At 40.1% G+C, this 19443-nt stretch overlaps 1 protein-coding gene across 1 annotated transcript in view; it reads right to left on the bottom strand.

Moving 5' to 3' along the window:
- Nucleotides 1-18009, bottom strand: part of CCDC160 (coiled-coil domain containing 160) — a 44222-nt gene extending 26213 nt beyond the window's left edge. The window contains exon 1 of the mRNA XM_053691797.1: nucleotides 17978-18009. The gene's annotated coding sequence lies outside the window, so the exon portion shown is untranslated. The remainder of the gene's footprint in view (nucleotides 1-17977) is intronic.
- Nucleotides 18010-19443: the final 1434 nt, after the last annotated feature.

Below are 19443 nucleotides of genomic sequence, written 5' to 3'. Positions count from 1 at the left end.
TTTGTAGGTATTTTATTTAATTTATTTATTGATAGTGTAGTGTTGGGTTTAATTGTAGATAATTGTAGGTATTTTATTTAATTTATTTATTGATAGTGTAGTGTTAGGTTTAATTGTAGATAATTGTAGGTATTTTATTTAATTAATTTATTGATAGTGTAGTGTTAGGTTTAATTGTAGATACTTGTAGGTATTTTATTTAATTAATTTATTGATAGTGTAGTGTTAGGTTTAATTGTAACTTAGGTTAGGATTTATTTTACAGGTAATTTTGTAATTATTTTAACTAGGTAGCTATTAAATAGTTCTTAACTATTTAATAGCTATTGTACCTGGTTAAAATAATTACAAAGTTGCCTGTAAAATAAATATAAATCGTAAAATAGCTACAATATAATTATAATTTATATTGTAGCTATATTAGGGTTTATTTTACAGGTAAGTATTTAGCTTTAAATAGGAATAATTTATTTAATAAGAGTTAATTTATTTCGTTAGATGTAAATTATATTTAATTTAGGGGGTGTTAGTGTTAGGGTTAGAATTAGCTTTAGGGGTTAATACATTTATTAGAGTAGCGGTGAGATCCGGTCGGCAGATTAGGGGTTAATTATTGTAGGTAGGTGGAGGCGACGTTGGGGGCGGCAGATTAGGGGTTAATAAATATAATATAGGGGTCGGCGGTGTTAGGGGCAGCAGATTAGGGGTACATAGGGATAACGTAGGTTGCGGCGGTGTACGGAGCGGCAGATTAGGGGTTAATAATAATATGCAGGGGTCAGCGATAGCGGGGGGCGGCAGATTAGGGGTTAATAAGTGTAAGGTTAGGGGTGTTTAGACTCGGGGTACATGTTAGGGTGTTAGGTGCAGACTTAGGAAGTGTTTCCCCATAGGAAACAATGGGGCTGCGTTAGGAGCTTAACGCTGCTTTTTTGCAGGTGTAAGGTTTTTTTTCAGCTCAAACTGCCCCATTGTTTTCTATGGGGGAATCGTGTACGAGCACGTTTTTTAAGCTGGCCACGTCCGTAAGCACCGCTGGTATTTAGAGTTGCAGTGGCGGTAAATATGCTCTACGCTCCCTTTTTTGGAGCCTAACGCAGCCTTTCTGTGAACTCTAAATAACAGCGGTATTTAAAAGGTGCGGGGGAAAAAAAAGCATGCGTAGCTAACGCACCCCTTTGGCCGCAGAACTCTAAATCTAGCCGAAAGAGAGCAGAAGACTTGCGAAAGTCCTTAGTTGCCTCCAAATAGAATTTAAGAGCATGAACCACATCCAAGCTATGCAACAGACATTCTTTATCCGAAGAAGGCTTCGGACACAACGATTAAACAATCATCTCTTGATTAATATTCTTAGTAGAAACAACTTTGGGACGGAATCCCAACTTAGTGCGAAGAACTGCCTTTTCTGCATGAAAAACAGAATTTATGTTTACCTGATAAATTACTTTCTCCAACGGTGTGTCCGGTCCACGGCGTCATCCTTACTTGTGGGATATTCTCTTCCCCAACAGGAAATGGCAAAGAGCCCAGCAAAGCTGGTCACATGATCCCTCCTAGGCTCCGCCTACCCCAGTCATTCGACCGACGTTAAGGAGGAATATTTGCATAGGAGAAACCATATGGTACCGTGGTGACTGTAGTTAAAGAAAATAAATTATCAGACCTGATTAAAAAAACCAGGGCGGGCCGTGGACCGGACACACCGTTGGAGAAAGTAATTTATCAGGTAAACATAAATTCTGTTTTCTCCAACATAGGTGTGTCCGGTCCACGGCGTCATCCTTACTTGTGGGAACCAATACCAAAGCTTTAGGACACGGATGAAGGGAGGGAGCAAATCAGGTCACCTAAATGGAAGGCACCACGGCTTGCAAAACCTTTCTCCCAAAAATAGCCTCAGAAGAAGCAAAAGTATCAAACTTGTAAAATTTGGTAAAAGTGTGCAGTGAAGACCAAGTCGCTGCCCTACATATCTGATCAACAGAAGCCTCGTTCTTGAAGGCCCATGTGGAAGCCACAGCCCTAGTGGAATGAGCTGTGATTCTTTCGGGAGGCTGCCGTCCGGCAGTCTCGTAAGCCAATCTGATGATGCTTTTAATCCAAAAAGAGAGAGAGGTAGAAGTTGCTTTTTGACCTCTCCTTTTACCGGAATAAACAACAAACAAGGAAGATGTTTGTCTAAAATCCTTTGTAGCATCTAAATAGAATTTTAGAGCGCGAACAACATCCAAATTGTGCAACAAACGTTCCTTCTTTGAAACTGGTTTCGGACACAGAGAAGGTACGATAATCTCCTGGTTAATGTTTTTGTTAGAAACAACTTTTGGAAGAAAACCAGGTTTAGTACGTAAAACCACCTTATCTGCATGGAACACCAGATAAGGAGGAGAACACTGCAGAGCAGATAATTCTGAAACTCTTCTAGCAGAAGAAATTGCCACTAAGAACAAAACTTTCCAAGATAATAACTTAATATCAACGGAATGCAAGGGTTCAAACGGAACCCCCTGAAGAACTGAAAGAACTAAATTGAGACTCCAAGGAGGAGTCAAAGGTTTGTAAACAGGCTTAATTCTAACCAGAGCCTGAACAAAGGCTTGAACATCTGGCACAGCGGCCAGCTTTTTGTGAAGTAACACAGACAAGGCAGAAATCTGTCCCTTCAGGGAACTTGCAGATAATCCTTTTTCCAATCCTTCTTGAAGGAAGGATAGAATCCTAGGAATCTTAACCTTGTCCCAAGGGAATCCTTTAGATTCACACCAACAGATATATTTTTTCCAAATTTTGTGGTAAATCTTTCTAGTTACAGGCTTTCTGGCCTGAACAAGAGTATCGATAACAGAATCTGAGAATCCTCGCTTCGATAAGATCAAGCGTTCAATCTCCAAGCAGTCAGCTGGAGTGAAACCAGATTCGGATGTTCGAACGGACCCTGAACAAGAAGGTCTCGTCTCAAAGGTAGCTTCCAAGGAGGAGCCGATGACATATTCACCAGATCTGCGTACCAAGTCCTGCGTGGCCACGCAGGAGCTACGGAATGTCATCCCTCGTGACAGGTTGTCCAGGGACAGCCACCAACGGAGTGAGTCTCTGGTCCTCTGATTTACTTGTATCTTCGGAGACAAGTCTGTATAGTCCCCATTCCACTGACTGAGCATGCACAGTTGTAATGGTCTTAGATGAATGCGTGCAAAAGGAACTATGTCCATTGCCGCTACCATCAACCCGATCACTTCCATGCACTGAGCTATGGAAGGAAGAGGAACGGAATGGAGTATCCGACAAGAGTCTAGAAGTTTTGTTTTTCTGGCCTCTGTCAGAAAAATCCTCATTTCTAAGGAGTCTATTATTGTTCCCAAGAAGGGAACCCTTGTTGACGGAGATAGAGAACTCTTTTCCACGTTCACTTTCCATCCGTGAGATCTGAGAAAGGCCAGGACAATGTCCGTGTGAGCCTTTGCTTGAGGAAGGGACGACGCTTGAATCAGAATGTCGTCCAAGTAAGGTACTACAGCAATGCCCCTTGGTCTTAGCACAGCTAGAAGGGACCCTAGTACCTTTGTGAAAATCCTTGGAGCAGTGGCTAATCCGAAAGGAAGCGCCACGAACTGGTAATGTTTGTCCAGGAATGCGAACCTCAGGAACCGATGATGTTCCTTGTGGATAGGAATATGTAGATACGCATCCTTTAAATCCACCGTGGTCATGAATTGACCTTCCTGGATGGAAGGAAGAATAGTTCGAATGGTTTCCATCTTGAACGATGGAACCTTGAGAAACTTGTTTAAGATCTTGAGATCTAAGATTGGTCTGAACGTTCCCTCTTTTTTGGGAACTATAAACAGATTGGAGTAGAACCCCATCCCTTGTTCTCTTAATGGAACGGGATGAATCACTCCCATTTTTAACAGGTCTTCTACACAATGTAAGAATGCCTGTCTTTTTATGTGGTCTGAAGACAACTGAGACCTGTGGAACCTCCCCCTTGGGGGAAGTCCCTTGAATTCCAGAAGATAACCTTGGGAGACTATTTCTAGCGCCCAAGGATCCAGAACATCTCTTGCCCAAGCCTGAGCGAAGAGAGAGAGTCTGCCCCCCACCAGATCCGGTCCCGGATCGGGGGCCAACATTTCATGCTGTCTTGGTAGCAGTGGCAGGTTTCTTGGCCTGCTTTCCCTTGTTCCAGCCTTGCATTGGTCTCCAAGCTGGCTTGGCTTGAGAAGTATTACCCTCTTGCTTAGAGGACGTAGCACTTTGGGCTGGTCCGTTTCTACGAAAGGGACGAAAATTAGGTTTATTTTTTGCCTTGAAAGGCCGATCCTGAGGAAGGGCGTGGCCCTTACCCCCAGTGATATCCGAGATAATCTCTTTCAAGTCAGGGCCAAACAGCGTTTTCCCCTTGAAAGGAATGTTAAGTAGCTTGTTTTTGGAAGACGCATCAGCCGACCAAGATTTCAACCAAAGCGCTCTGCGCGCCACAATAGCAAACCCAGAATTCTTAGCCGCTAACCTAGCCAATTGCAAAGTGGCGTCTAGGGTGAAAGAATTAGCCAATTTGAGAGCATTGATTCTGTCCATAATCTCCTCATAAGGAGGAGAATCACTGTCGACCGCCTTTATCAGCTCATCGAACCAGAAACATGCGGCTGTAGCGACAGGGACAATGCATGAAATTGGTTGTAGAAGGTAACCCTGCTGAACAAACATCTTTTTAAGCAAACCTTCTAATTTTTTATCCATAGGATCTTTGAAAGCACAACTATCCTCTATGGGTATAGTGGTGCGTTTGTTTAAAGTGGAAACCGCTCCCTCGACCTTGGGGACTGTCTGCCATAAGTCCTTTCTGGGGTCGACCATAGGAAACAATTTTTTAAATATGGGGGGAGGGACGAAAGGAATACCAGGCCTTTCCCATTCTTTATTAACAATGTCCGCCACCCGCTTGGGTATAGGAAAAGCTTCTGGGAGCCCCGGCACCTCTAGGAACTTGTCCATTTTACATAGTTTCTCTGGGATGACCAACTTGTCACAATCATCCAGAGTGGATAATACCTCCTTAAGCAGAATGCGGAGATGTTCCAACTTAAATTTAAATGCAATCACATCAGGTTCAGCTTGTTGAGAAATGTTCCCTGAATCAGTAATTTCTCCCTCAGACAAAACCTCCCTGGCCCCATCAGACTGAGTTAGGGGCCCTTCAGAAATATTAATATCAGCGTCGTCATGCTCTTCAGTATCTAAAACAGAGCAGTCGCGCTTACGCTGATAAGTGTTCATTTTGGCTAAAATGTTTTTGACAGAATTATCCATTACAGCCGTTAATTGTTGCATAGTAAGGAGTATTGGCGCGCTAGATGTACTAGGGGCCTCCTGAGTGGGCAAGACTCGTGTAGACGAAGGAGGGAATGATGCAGTACCATGCTTACTCCCCTCACTTGAGGAATCATCTTGGGCATCATTGTCATTGTCACATAAATCGCATTTATTTAAATGAATAGGAATTCTGGCTTCCCCACATTCAGAACACAGTCTATCTGGTAGTTCAGACATGTTAAACAGGCATAAACTTGATAACAAGTACAAAAAAACGTTTTAAAATTAAACCGTTACTGTCACTTTAAATTTTAAACTGAACACACTTTATTACTGCAAATGCGATAAAACATGAAGGAATTGTTCAAAATTTACCAAATTTTCACCACAGTGTCTTAAAGCCTTAAAAGTATTGCACACCAAATTTGGAAGCTTTAACCCTTAAAATAACGGAACCGGAGCCGTTTTGAACTTTAACCCCTTTACAGTCCCTGGTATCTGCTTTGCTGAGACCCAACCAAGCCCCAAGGGGAATACGATACCAAATGACGCCTTCAGAAAGTCTTTTCTAAGTATCAGAGCTCCTCTCACATGCGACTGCATGCCATGCCTCTCAAAAACAAGTGCGCAACACCGGCGCGAAAATGAGGCTCTGCCTATGCTTTGGGAAAGCCCCTAAAGAATAAGGTGTCTAAAACAGTGCCTGCCGATATTATTATATCAAAATACCCAGATAAAATGATTCCTCAAGGCTAAATATGTGTTAATAATCAATCGATTTAGCCCAAAAAAAGTCTACAGTCTTAATAAGCCCTTTTTGAAGCCCTTATTTACAATCGTAATAAACATGGCTTACCGGATCCCAGAGGGAAAATGACAGCTTCCAGCATTACATCGTCTTGTTAGAATGTGTCATACCTCAAGCAGCAAGAGACTGCTCACTGTTCCCCCAACTGAAGTTAATTGCTCTCAACAGTCCTGTGTGGAACAGCCATGGATTTTAGTGACGGTTGCTAAAATCATTTTCCTCATACAAACAGAAATCTTCATCTCTTTTCTGTTTCTGAGTAAATAGTACATACCAGCACTATTTCAAAATAACAAACTCTTGATTGAATAATAAAAACTACAGTTAAACACTAAAAAACTCTAAGCCATCTCCGTGGAGATGTTGCCTGTACAACGGCAAAGAGAATGACTGGGGTAGGCGGAGCCTAGGAGGGATCATGTGACCAGCTTTGCTGGGCTCTTTGCCATTTCCTGTTGGGGAAGAGAATATCCCACAAGTAAGGATGACGCCGTGGACCGGACACACCTATGTTGGAGAAAATAAGATAAGGAGAATCAAACTGCAAGGCGGAAAGGCGCAGAAGAAATCGCCAAAAGAAACAAAACCTTCCAGGATAGTAACTTAATATCTACAGAATGCATTGGCTCAAACGGGCGCTGCTGCAAAACCTTAAGAACAAGATTAAGGCTCCAAAGTGAAGCAACAGATTTAAACACAGGCCTGATTCTGACCAAGGCCTGACAAAAAGAATGAACATCTGGCACATCCGCCAAACGCTTATGCAACAGCACAGATAAGGCCGAAATTTGACCCTTCAAAGTGCTAACAGATAACCCTTTCTCCCTCCTGGAGAAAAGACAAAATTCTTGGAATCCTAACCCTACTCCAAGAGTAGCCCTTCAATTCACATCAATAAAGATATTTCCTCCATATCTTATGGTAAATCTTCCTAGTAACAGGCTTACGAGCCTGAACCATAGTCTCAATTACTGACTCTGACAAACCACGCTTAGATAGAATCAAGCGTTCAATCTCCAAGCAGTCAGTTTCAGAAAAACGAGATTTGGGTGGAGGAAAGGCCTCTGAAGAAGGTCCTTCCTCAGAGGTAACCTCCATGGGGTAGAGACGACATCTCCACTAGATCCGCATTCCAAATCCTTTGAGGCCAAGCCGGGCAATTAGGATCACCAATGTCCTTTCCTGCTTTATGCGAGCGATCACCCGTGGAAGTAGAGCAAACGGAGGAAACAGATAGGCCATTCTGAAGTTCCAAGGGACTGCCAACGCATCTATAAGGCAGGCCTGAGGATCCCTCGATTTGGAACCGTAATTCGGAAGCTTGGCATTTTGCCGAGACACCATCAGATCCAACTCCGGAATCCCCGATTTGGGGACTAACCTGGAGAACACCTCCGGATGAAGTTCCCATTCCCCGGGATGGAATGTCTGTCTGCTTAGGAAATCCGCTTGCCAATTGTCCACACCCGGGATGTGAATGGCAGAAAGGCAACAACAGTGATCTTCCACCCACTGAATGATCTGAGTCACCTCCCTCATGGCTAGAGAACTCAGAGTTCCCCCCTGGTGGTTGATGTAAGCCACTGAAGTTATGTTTTCCGATTGGAATCTGATGAACTAGCTCAAAGACAACTGTGGCCAAGCCAACAGCGTGTTGTAAATTGCTCTCAAATCCAAGATGTTGATCGGTAGTTCGGACTCCTCCCGGGACCAAAAACCCTGCGCCTTTAAAGAATTCCAGACTGCTCCCCAGCCCATTAGGCTGGCGTCCGTGGTCACGATCACCCATGAAGGCCTCCGAAAGCAGGTGCCCTGAGACAGGTGTTTCAGATAGAGCCACCACAGAAGAGAATCCTTCGTCTTTTGATCTAGAGTTATCTTTGGGGATAGATACACATAATCTCCGTTCTATTGACTGAGCATGCACAACTGCAGGGCTCTCCGATGAAATCGAGCAAATAGGACGATGCCCATGGCGGTCACCATCAGACCAATTACTTCCATACATTGGGCGACTGAAGGGTAAGCCATCTCCTGCAGGGATCAACAAGAGGAGAGGAGCTTTGCTATTCTAGCCTCTGTCAGAAAAATCTTTATCAGAACAGAATCTATGATAGTCCCTAGGAAAACTACCCTTGTCGCAGGAACCAGGGAGCTCTTTTCCAAATTTACTTTCCACCCGTGGGATTGGAGAAAGGACAGTAACATCTCCGTGTGAGATGCTGCTTGAGGAAAGGAAGGTGCCTCAACCAGAATGTCATCCAGGTAGGGAGCCACTGCAATCCCCCTGGACCGGACCACCGCTAAGAGGGCTCCTAGGACCTTTGAGAATATCCTGGGAACCATGGCAAGACCAAAAGGTAAGGCCACAAACTGAAAGTGTTCGTTGAGAAAGGCAAACCTCAGGAATTTGTGATGATCCCTGTGAAAGGGGACATGCAAGTATGCATCCTTTTGATCTATAGTCGTCATGAACTGACCTTCTGGAAACGAATGGTTTTCATCTTGAAGGATGGAACCCTGAGGAATTTGTTGAGACATTTTAAGTCTAGAATGGAACGGAAGGTCCCCTCTTTTTTGGGAACCACAAACAGGTTTGAGTAAAACCCCAGACCCTGTTCCTGCTTTGGAACAGAGACAATCACTCCCAAGGACGAGAGATCTTGGACGCATTTTAAGAACGCCTCTCTCTCCTGTATATAATCTGGAAAGGTGAAACCTACCCCTGGGAGGACAATTTTTGAACTCCAACCTGTAGCCCTGAGAAACAAATTTCCACAGCCCAAGGGTCTGGAATGTCTCTTATCCAGACCTGGGAGAACTTAGACAGTCTGCCCCCTACCTGATCCAAGCTTGGATCGGGGGGGGCAACCCCTTCATGCAGACTTGAGAGTCAGCCACAGGCTTTTTGGCCTGCTTCCCCTTACTCCAAGACTGAATTGGTTTGCAGGATGGTTTGTTATTGTCCTGTTTGGACGAGGATGTCTTTCCTCTAAAATTCCGAAAGGAACGAAAATTACTCTGACGTCCCTTTGGTCTATTCTTCTTATCCTGAGGCAGAAAAGACCCCTTTCCACCTGTAAAGTCGGAAATGATTTCCACCAAACCTGGTCCAAATAAAGTCTTTGCCTTGTAAGGAAGTGCATCAGTTTGACCATAGACGAAACATCAGCTAACCAAGACTTTAACCAAAAGGCCCTTCTGGCTAAAACTGCAAAACTAGAAGCCTTAGCTCCCAGTCTAATGACCTGAAGGACAGTGTCTGCCATATAGAAATTGGCTAACTTAAGAGCTCTGATCCTGTCCTGAATCTCGTCTAGAGGTGTCTCTTCCTGAAGAAAATCCGACAAGGCCTCAAACCAATAGGAAGCTACACTAGTCACCATGGCAATACATACTACTGGCTGCCATTGAAGACCAAGATGTACATAAATCCTTTTAAAATACGCCTCCATCTTTTTATCCATGGGATCTTTGACAGAGCAACTATCCTCAATAGGTATAGTAGTTCTCTTGGCCAGGGTAGAAATGGCCCCTTCTACCTTGGGCACCGAAGACTAAGACTCCTTGATAGATGACTCCACCGGGAACATTTTCCTAAACACCAGTGATGGAGTAAAAGCCACTCCTGCCTTCTCCCACTCCTGAGCTATGATTTCCTTAGCTCTATCTGGCACTGGGAAAACCTCTGAAGAGGAAGGAATGTAAAAAAAACTATTACGTTTACTAGACTTCTTATGCGTGACTACTTCCTGGGTCTCCGACTCATCCAAGGTAGCTAAAACCTCCTTTAACAGTAAACGAAGGTGTTCAAGCTTAAATCTGAAGGAAGCGCCTTCACTATCACAAGAAGGCATTATACTGTCCGAGTCTGAGATTTCTGCAGTCATGTCTTAGCACCAGGGTGAGCTAATCTAGTCCCTATACACATAGCAAGGTATAAAAAATCTCAAGTACCCTTTCTCCCACCTGGAAGACCAGCACTTACCTGCTCAGCTGTGCGACATGAAGACAGTCCCAAGGTATGAGAGGACACCTCTTCCTCACAGAGACCTGGCCAAAATGCACATAAAGTAACCAACTTTGGTGTCTGAGACTAGGGCAGCAAATGTGGGGAAAAACGCAGCAAGTACCTCTTTGCAAGTTCCCCACTGCTTTAAAGCCACCACATCTCGACCGTAAAGACCAACATGGAGCATAGCTATACCCTGAAATTTGCTTGAAGTAATCCATCTACTCAGAAAAAACTATTTTAATTACACACTAAACTTCACCTCCTCCATGCTCCTTCAGGCAAAGAGAATGACTGGGGTTTATGGGTAGTAACAGTTTTTACTGTGGTGCTCTTTGCCTCCTCCTGCTGGCGAGGAGTTATATTCCCAACAGTAATTAAGATGAACCCGTGGACTCACCATATCTTTGGAAGAAAACATATAGTTTTGACTGGTAAAAAGGAAGAAAAAAAAAAACCAAGGCTCTGTTTCTGTTTAAATGGAGTGATAGCAAAAATGCTAAAAGATCTACAGTGTTTTGGGCAAGTGTTCTCTGAAAGTACCTGTAGTGAAGTGGTTAAAACAAACGGACTATAAAAATACAAAACAAAAGAGAGAAATGCAAATTAAAAGCTGCAGCACTTGAACAAAGTTATATATGAACAGAAACAAAAGGTAATAATTAAATACTGTCAGATTTTAACAATAGCTTTAAAAAAAAAAAAAAAAAAAAAAAAAAGAGAACAAAGTTTCCACCAAAATTCAGCTGAAAAACATTTTATATGTTTGAAATTGTGCTTAAGACATTATACTATCACACAATGAATAGTATTCAGCTTGCAAATAAGTACATTAGTACTTATACTGCAGTACTGAATAACTATAGGGACAAATTGTAATATATATATATATATATATATATATATATGTATATACAGGGAGTGCAGAATTATTAGGCAAATGAGTATTTTGACCACATCATCCTCTTTATGCATGTTGTCTTACTCCAAGCTGTATAGGCTCGAAAGCCTACTACCAATTAAGCATATTAGGTGATGTGCATCTCTGTAATGAGAAGGGGTGTGGTCTAATGACATCAACACCCTATATCAGGTGTGCATAATTATTAGGCAACTTCCTTTCCTTTGGCAAAATGGGTCAAAAGAAGGACTTGACAGGCTCAGAAAAGTCAAAAATAGTGAGATATCTTGCAGAGGGATGCAGCACTCTTAAAATTGCAAAGCTTCTGAAGCGTGATCATCGAACAATCAAGCGTTTCATTCAAAATAGTCAACAGGGTCGCAAGAAGCGTGTGGAAAAACCAAGGCGCAAAATAACTGCCCATGAACTGAGAAAAGTCAAGCGTGCAGCTGCCAAGATGCCACTTGCCACCAGTTTGGCCATATTTCAGAGCTGCAACATCACTGGAGTGCCCAAAAGCACAAGGTGTGCAATACTCAGAGACATGGCCAAGGTAAGAAAGGCTGAAAGACGACCACCACTGAACAAGACACACAAGCTGAAACGTCAAGACTGGGCCAAGAAATATCTCAAGACTGATTTTTCTAAGGTTTTATGGACTGATGAAATGAGAGTGAGTCTTGATGGGCCAGATGGATGGGCCCGTGGCTGGATTGGTAAAGGGCAGAGAGCTCCAGTCTGACTCAGACGCCAGCAAGGTGGAGGTGGAGTACTGGTTTGGGCTGGTATCATCAAAGATGAGCTTGTGGGGCCTTTTCGGGTTGAGGATGGAGTCAAGCTCAACTCCCAGTCCTACTGCCAGTTTCTGGAAGACACCTTCTTCAAGAAGTGGTACAGGAAGAAGTCTGCATCCTTCAAGAAAAACATGATTTTCATGCAGGACAATGCTCCATCACACGCGTCCAAGTACTCCACAGCGTGGCTGGCAAGAAAGGGTATAAAAGAAGAAAATCTAATGACATGGCCTCCTTGTTCACCTGATCTGAACCCCATTGAGAACCTGTGGTCCATCATCAAATGTGAGATTTACAAGGAGGGAAAACAGTACACCTCTCTGAACAGTGTCTGGGAGGCTGTGGTTGCTGCTGCACGCAATGTTGATGGTGAACAGATCAAAACACTGTCAGAATCCATGGATGGCAGGCTTTTGAGTGTCCTTGCAAAGAAAGGTGGCTATATTGGTCACTGATTTGTTTTTGTTTTGTTTTTGAATGTCAGAAATGTATATTTGTGAATGTTGAGATGTTATATTGGTTTCACTGGTAAAAATAAATAATTGAAATGGGTATATATTTGTTTTTTGTTAAGTTGCCTAATAATTATGCACAGTAATAGTCACCTGCACACACAGATATCCCCCTAAAATAGCTATAACTAAAAACAAACTAAAAACTACTTCCAAAACTATTCAGCTTTGATATTAATGAGTTTTTTAGGTTCATTGAGAACATGGTTGTTGTTCAATAATAAAATTAATCCTCAAAAATACAACTTGCCTAATAATTCTGCACTCCCTGTATATATATATATATATATATATATATATATATATATATATATATATATATATATATATATATATATATATATATATATATATATATATATATATATATATACACACACACAGGTAGCCCTCAGTTTACGCCGGGGTTAGGTTCCAGAAGGAATGGTTGTAAATCAAAACCGTTGTAAATTGAAACCCAGTTTATAATGTAAGTCAATGGGAAGTGAGGGAGTTAGGTTCCAGGCCCCTCTCAAAATTGGCATAAGTAACACCTAATACATTATTTTTAAAGCTTTGAAATGAAGACTTTGAATGCTAAACAGCATTATAAACCTAATAAAATAATCACACAACACAGACTTTACTTGCATTTTTCTGCAAACAGTTCTTTCTATGCATTCCAATCTGGACTGATTTATAGACAGGAAGATCTTGTTCCTTTGAAATCTGCTCGATAGCTCAGGTCTGGTTAAACGGATTAATTTCAGCTTGCTTGGCTTTGCTGCAACACAAGCGGACAGCTCAATCTACTGGCTATTTTAATAAATGCACTGCGTCTCAATGCTTTTCAATAGCAGTCACATGACTGGAAAAAAAGGTTGTTATTCTGAAACGGTGTAAATTGAACTGTTGTAAAACGAGGGCCACCTGTATATATATATATATATATATATATATATATATATATATATATATATATATATATATATATATATATATATATATATATATATATATATATATATACATACATACATACACACATAAATATATATACACACACACACACATCTTAAAAGGACTCAATGTTTAAAAGTGTACATATTATGTAACACACAGCTCAAGCCCACAAGGGCAAAATTTTGAAAATTAAATAAGACCATAATGATCATATATAAAAGGGTAACAGAAACAGTATTGCTAAATCAAAATGATATTTAAGGAAAGTTTAAAACTGAACATATATAAAATTGGGTAATGGAAACAGTAAAAATATTTTATCAGATACAGTGAGGGAAAAATTATTTGATCCCCTGTTGATTTTGTACATTTGCCCACTGACAAAGAAATGATCAGTCTAGAATTGTAATGGTAGATTTATTTGAACAGTGAGAGACAGAACAACAACAAAAAATACAGAAAAATGTATTTCCAAAAAGTTATAAATTGCATTTTAATGAGAAATAAGTATTTGATCCCCTATCAATCAGCAAGATTTCTGGCTCCCAGGTGTCTTTTATACAGGTAACGAGCTGAGATTAGGAGCACTCTCTTAAAGGGAGTGCTCCTAATCTCAGCTTGTTACCTGTATATAAAAAAAAAAAAACAAAAAAAAAAACACACCTGTCCACAGAAGCAATCAATCAGATTCCAATCTCTCCACCATGGCCAAGACCATAGAGCTGTCCAAGGATGTAAGGGACAAGATTGTAGACCTACACAAGGCTGGAATAGGCTACAAGACCATCGCCAAGCAGCTTGGTGAGGAGACAACAGTCGGTGCGAATATTCGCAAATGGAAGAAACACAAAATAACTGTCAATCTTCCTCGGTCTGGGGCTCCATGCAAGTGCTCACCTCGTGGAGTTTCAATGATCATGAGAACGGTGAGGAATCAACCCAGAACTACACGGGAGGATCTTGCCAATGATCTCAAGGCAGCTTGGACAATAGTCACCAAGAAACCAATTGGTAACACGCTATGCCATAAAGGACTGAGATTCTGCAGCGCCCACAAGATCCCCCTGCTCAAGAAAGCACATGTACAGGTACAAAGGAGAACTGGTTGAAAGTGTTTTGGTCAGATGAGACCAAAATCGAACTCTTTGGCATCAACTTAACTTGCCGTGTTTGGAGGAGGAGGAATTCTGCCTATGACCCCAAGAACACCATCCCCACCGTCAAACATGGAGGTGGAAACATTATGTTTTGGGGGTGTTTTTCTGCTAAGGGGACAGGACAACTTCACCACATCAAAGGGACGATGGACGGAGCCATGTACCCTCAAATCTTGGGTGAGAACCTCCTCTCCGCCAGGGCATTGAAAATGGGTCGTGGATGGGTATTCCAGCATGACAATGACCCAAAACACACAGCCAAGGCAATAAAGAAGTGTCTCAAGAAGAAGCACATTAAGGTCCTCGAGTGGCCTAGCTAGTCTCCAGACCTTAATCACATAGAAAATCTGTGGAAGGAGCGGAAGGTTCGAGTTGCCAAAGTCAGCCTCGAAACCTTAAATACCTATTATATTTTTGATATATAATTTAGGCTGCAAGGGAATTTTTTAGATATATTTAGTTTTTTCACTACAATTTAACGCATTGTTTCTTTTTAAAATACACTAACAATTTGTTTGATACTTTTTAATACTATACCAATATATGGTTACACTGTTAATTGTCACATACTTTCATTTTATTTTTAGCATTAGTACACTAATGATAGAACGCTTAACTATCATCCTCCTTAAGTAAGATATTTAAAACCACTATTTTTCACGGACACTGTTATTTCTGTATAGATCCTCTCATTTCCCCCTCACCCCCCTTTTTTCTTTTTTTGATTGTGGAATCCCAATACACGCATTGCACTTTGCACATTGTTATATATACATTTTATAACTCTTTTATTTAATACTGGATATAATTGGATACCTTTAGCTTTCTTTTAGCGCACTTACTACCACAAATACTCCTACCACATTTTTTAAAAGATAGAAGGATCTTTTCTCCTGTGTAAGTTGTGTGGTATCCCGTTTACTAACCAGCGCTCTGCTTAAACACTTTTTTAATACAGAAGCAGATGATGTCAATCTAATAAGGTATTTCCCTGTATCTGAGGCTATTAAGTCAATTTAAAGGGACAGTATACTCCGAATTTCCACAGTCAAAATTACATGTGCAACATGTATTTAACCAACGTTTAATTCATCAAATGTTTAAATAACAGTTTTATCTTATCTATTTTCAACTCAAACTTGTACCACTTGTGTATTCACTGTCCGCCTCCATGACCGCCGTTTTTTTTCAATATATTGGAAGAATCCCCATTCATCCAATAATGTTGATATCGGTCGTGCTATGTACCTGCTATGCACATGCAACCAACTTGCAGTTGATAAATGTGTTTATAAATAGGAAACAGACTATTGAAATGCCTATACACAAATCTATCAACTAGGGAAGGTATTAATATATGGAATAGTCAAGTCTGAAAAAAATTTTTGGGCCAAAGCTCCTTGGTTATTTCATAGATGTAGCGGCAACAATATGGCATAATGTCCCCTGACAAGTTGTTCCTATTTTTCTTTTTCAATTATTTTTTTTTTATTAATAATAACAAATACAAACAGTTTATATATATTTTGACATATCAAACCTCAGAAAAAAAGAACTTGGACTGCAACCCCATAACCCAACTAAGCCTCAGATCAGACCCATGGACCTGCAAACATATTGCAAAAATCACACCTTAGATCAGACCACATCAGCCATAGTCCCATACCCAGGTAAGACTCCTCTGTCAATCCCATAACCCTCATCAGGATCTATGTCCATAAATCAGCCCCATACCCACATATATGGATCAGATCCCTCAAAGTCCAATTCAATATCGCTTCATACACCTCTGTCAGCTCAATACCCACTTAAAAACCTCACATCAAACACCTCTCTCAGCATCATATACACTTAAAGGTATATAACCCCCCAAAAAAATTATTTTGTGATTCAGACAGAGCTTTCAATATTTAAAACTTTTCCAATGTACCTCTATTATGAAATTTGCTTATTTTTCATTATATTCTTTGTTGAAGAGCTACCTAGGTAGGTGTCTGAAGAAATACATGGCAGGAAATTGTGCTGTCATCTAGTGCTCTTGCAAATGAATACAATTCTTGTAAAACTGCTGCCCTATAGTGATTCCGGAATGGGCTGACTCCTAAGCTTACATCCCTGCTTTTCAACAAAAGATACGAGAACAAAAAAAAAATGTTTTTCTAGAAGTAAATTAGAAAGTTGTTTAAAATTGCATGTTCTATCTGAATCATGAAAGACACATTTTGGGTTTCATATCCCTTTAAGACCTCAGATCAGACCCCTCTGTGAGCCCTACTGATTTCAGATCAGCCCCTGCCCTGGTACCCTACCCAATACCCGACATGCCCGGCTCACATCTCGATACACCTTTATTGGGCAGGTTTGTATCTGAGATTTGCCTCTGTATCTAAAAAAATAATTGGACAGTTTTACTACCACACTTAATAAATGACAGTACTCAAGAAAACACCTACAAGCACTACTCATTTTGGGGTGGCAGCCTTGCGTGCCATTCAAAGGCACCCCACATGTCAGGGATGGCACATGGGTCATAGGAGGCTGTCCCCAGACCAAAAGGCTTGTTTTTTGGGGTACCTAGGTATTCCCCTCTGAACAGGAGTTATTTACACATCATCCAGTACAGTACTTGAACCATCTCAAAGACATTACTTTGCTATAGAATATCAGCCATGTGTAAACGTTTTTGAAACAATTTTGTAATGGTTTGCAAGCACATACGCAGTAATGCTAATCCACAGCTGATATTAAGCATATCCTTTTATATCTAGCATATCCTTTTATATCTATTTATTTCTTGCAGACATCAATAATATGCCTTGTACTAGTTATTTTCCGCATAAGCATTATTTATATTTTTGGTTGCTAAGAATTTCTACTTATAATTCCACTGCAAGGATTTTTAAATTGTGTGTGTGTGTATATATATATATATATATATATATATATATATATATATATATATATATATATATATATATATATAATTTATTTTTTTGTTCTCCCCAGTTCCTTTTTAGTAGGTGCACCACCAGGCTGATTTTACTGACCACCCAGCTAAACTTTTAGCCAATATTAAGATAAAATTAGCTAATATTAACAATGTTCAATTTTTATTGCACATATCATTAAATACATTTATGCTAAATTATGCAATAAATGTTGTGCTTTGGATAGCATAAAATGATGTAATAGAAAATATCACACTGCCCTTACCCGGCTACTTCATATACGTGTATATCAGCACAGCAGCTGTAATTGAATAATCCCGGATAGCTGTTTTATGATAAAAGGAGAAAAGGGTGGTTTAGGATTAGGAGCGTGGTCGTGAGTATATTTTTACAGTGATAGAAACTTTCGGGATAGCAGTGTGATTCTAGGCTCTGAGACATAACAATACATTTAAAGTTCTAAAAGTTTCTATAGCCCAGTTATTTTGTAAACCCTAACGTCGCCCCATCCGCTGTATTTGCATATTCACATGCTAACATACTTCCAACGATCTGTCTGAAGTCTGTGAAAGAATAGTACTTACTTGATGATGACAACAACACCGCTCATTTACACCGTGACCATGAAGCGAGTCTGAAACACGCATGCGCAGAATACCTACAATACTCTTTTTACAGCCGTTATGCTTAGCAACCAGCAAGCAAACCACGGTCCATAGCAAACCCCAGTTTTGGCTCACGTGATCTTTACACCGCTAAACAGATGGGTCGTGCACCTTACATTGTGGTGCACGAGCATAACGCTACAGCCTTATGGCAAAAACAATGGAAAAAATGTGAAGCCTTTAGTGTTTTGAAGCAGGTCACAGCGACATCTAGTGATGCTCCAATGTCATAAATTCGCATAGTATTGAGAGGAGTACATTATGCAGTTTGCAAATGATATTTTGAATTATATGTGTAGTAAAAAAAATACAGTAAACTTTGGTAATTGATTTTTTACAGATTGTCCTGTAATTAAACTCTGAAAATTGCGAGTCTTCACAATCCTTATCCTGCTACATTGTATACCTTGATTGTTTTATCATTCTAGTGATTCATTTCTGAATCTAATTGGCCTCATCATAGAATGTAAACTAAAGCAAATCTAGGTTATTACATGGCACGTCCATTTTTTTATGGAAACTAAAACTTTATTCTTAATTCTTTAATATAAAAATAACTGAAAAACAATATCTATGCACATTATGTTTGCAGTTTAGTGTTTTGCATCTCTTTAAATTTAGCTTTTTTAGTACAAATTATATGTGTTCCTCAGAGCAAAAATTGCCAGCCGGGAGACATTGTAAAGTAGCAGGGTGGAGAGAGTGTGATAGTTTGCAATATTATAACATATTCTGTTTGGTTTTTTTTTAATGTTAATTAAAGGGCCATTATAGTAAAAAAAAAAAAAAAAATACATGCTCTAATTTGTTAGACTAGATTATGTAAATTTACAACTAGCTCCTCCCGAACAGTATTTCTACTATGTGTTTAACTCCACTGTTAAAGGGATATGAAACCCAATATTTTTCTTTCATTATTCAGAGCAAGCACTTTTAAACAACTTTCTAATTTAATTTTATTATAAATTTTTCTTTGTTTTCTTGGTATCTTTTGTTGAAAAGCAGGGACATAATCCCAGGGGCCGGCCTATTTCTGGAGCACTATATGGCAGCCGTTTAGCAAGAATGTTATCTATTTGCAAGAGCACTAGATGTCAGCACTATTTCCTGTCATACAGTGCTCCAGACACCTACTTACGTATCTCTTCAACAAAGAATGTCACGGGAACTAAGCAAATTTGTTAATAGAAATAAACTGGAAACTTTTTAAAAATGTTATTCTCTATCTGAATCACAAAAGAACATTTATTGGTTTCGTATCCCTTTAATCACATATCATTAAAGAGTCACTTGTCATAAAATTACACGCTATAACAAATTAGAGCACGTCATTTTTTAACTATAATGGCTATTTAAGCTAAAGCACAAATTAATTGAATTATAAT

This window comes from Bombina bombina, chromosome 1, assembly GCF_027579735.1.
Source record: "Bombina bombina isolate aBomBom1 chromosome 1, aBomBom1.pri, whole genome shotgun sequence".
Classification (NCBI taxonomy): Eukaryota; Metazoa; Chordata; class Amphibia; order Anura; family Bombinatoridae; genus Bombina; species Bombina bombina.
The sequence above is the reverse complement of the archived record's forward strand: the minus strand, read 5'-3'. Positions and strand labels throughout refer to the sequence as shown.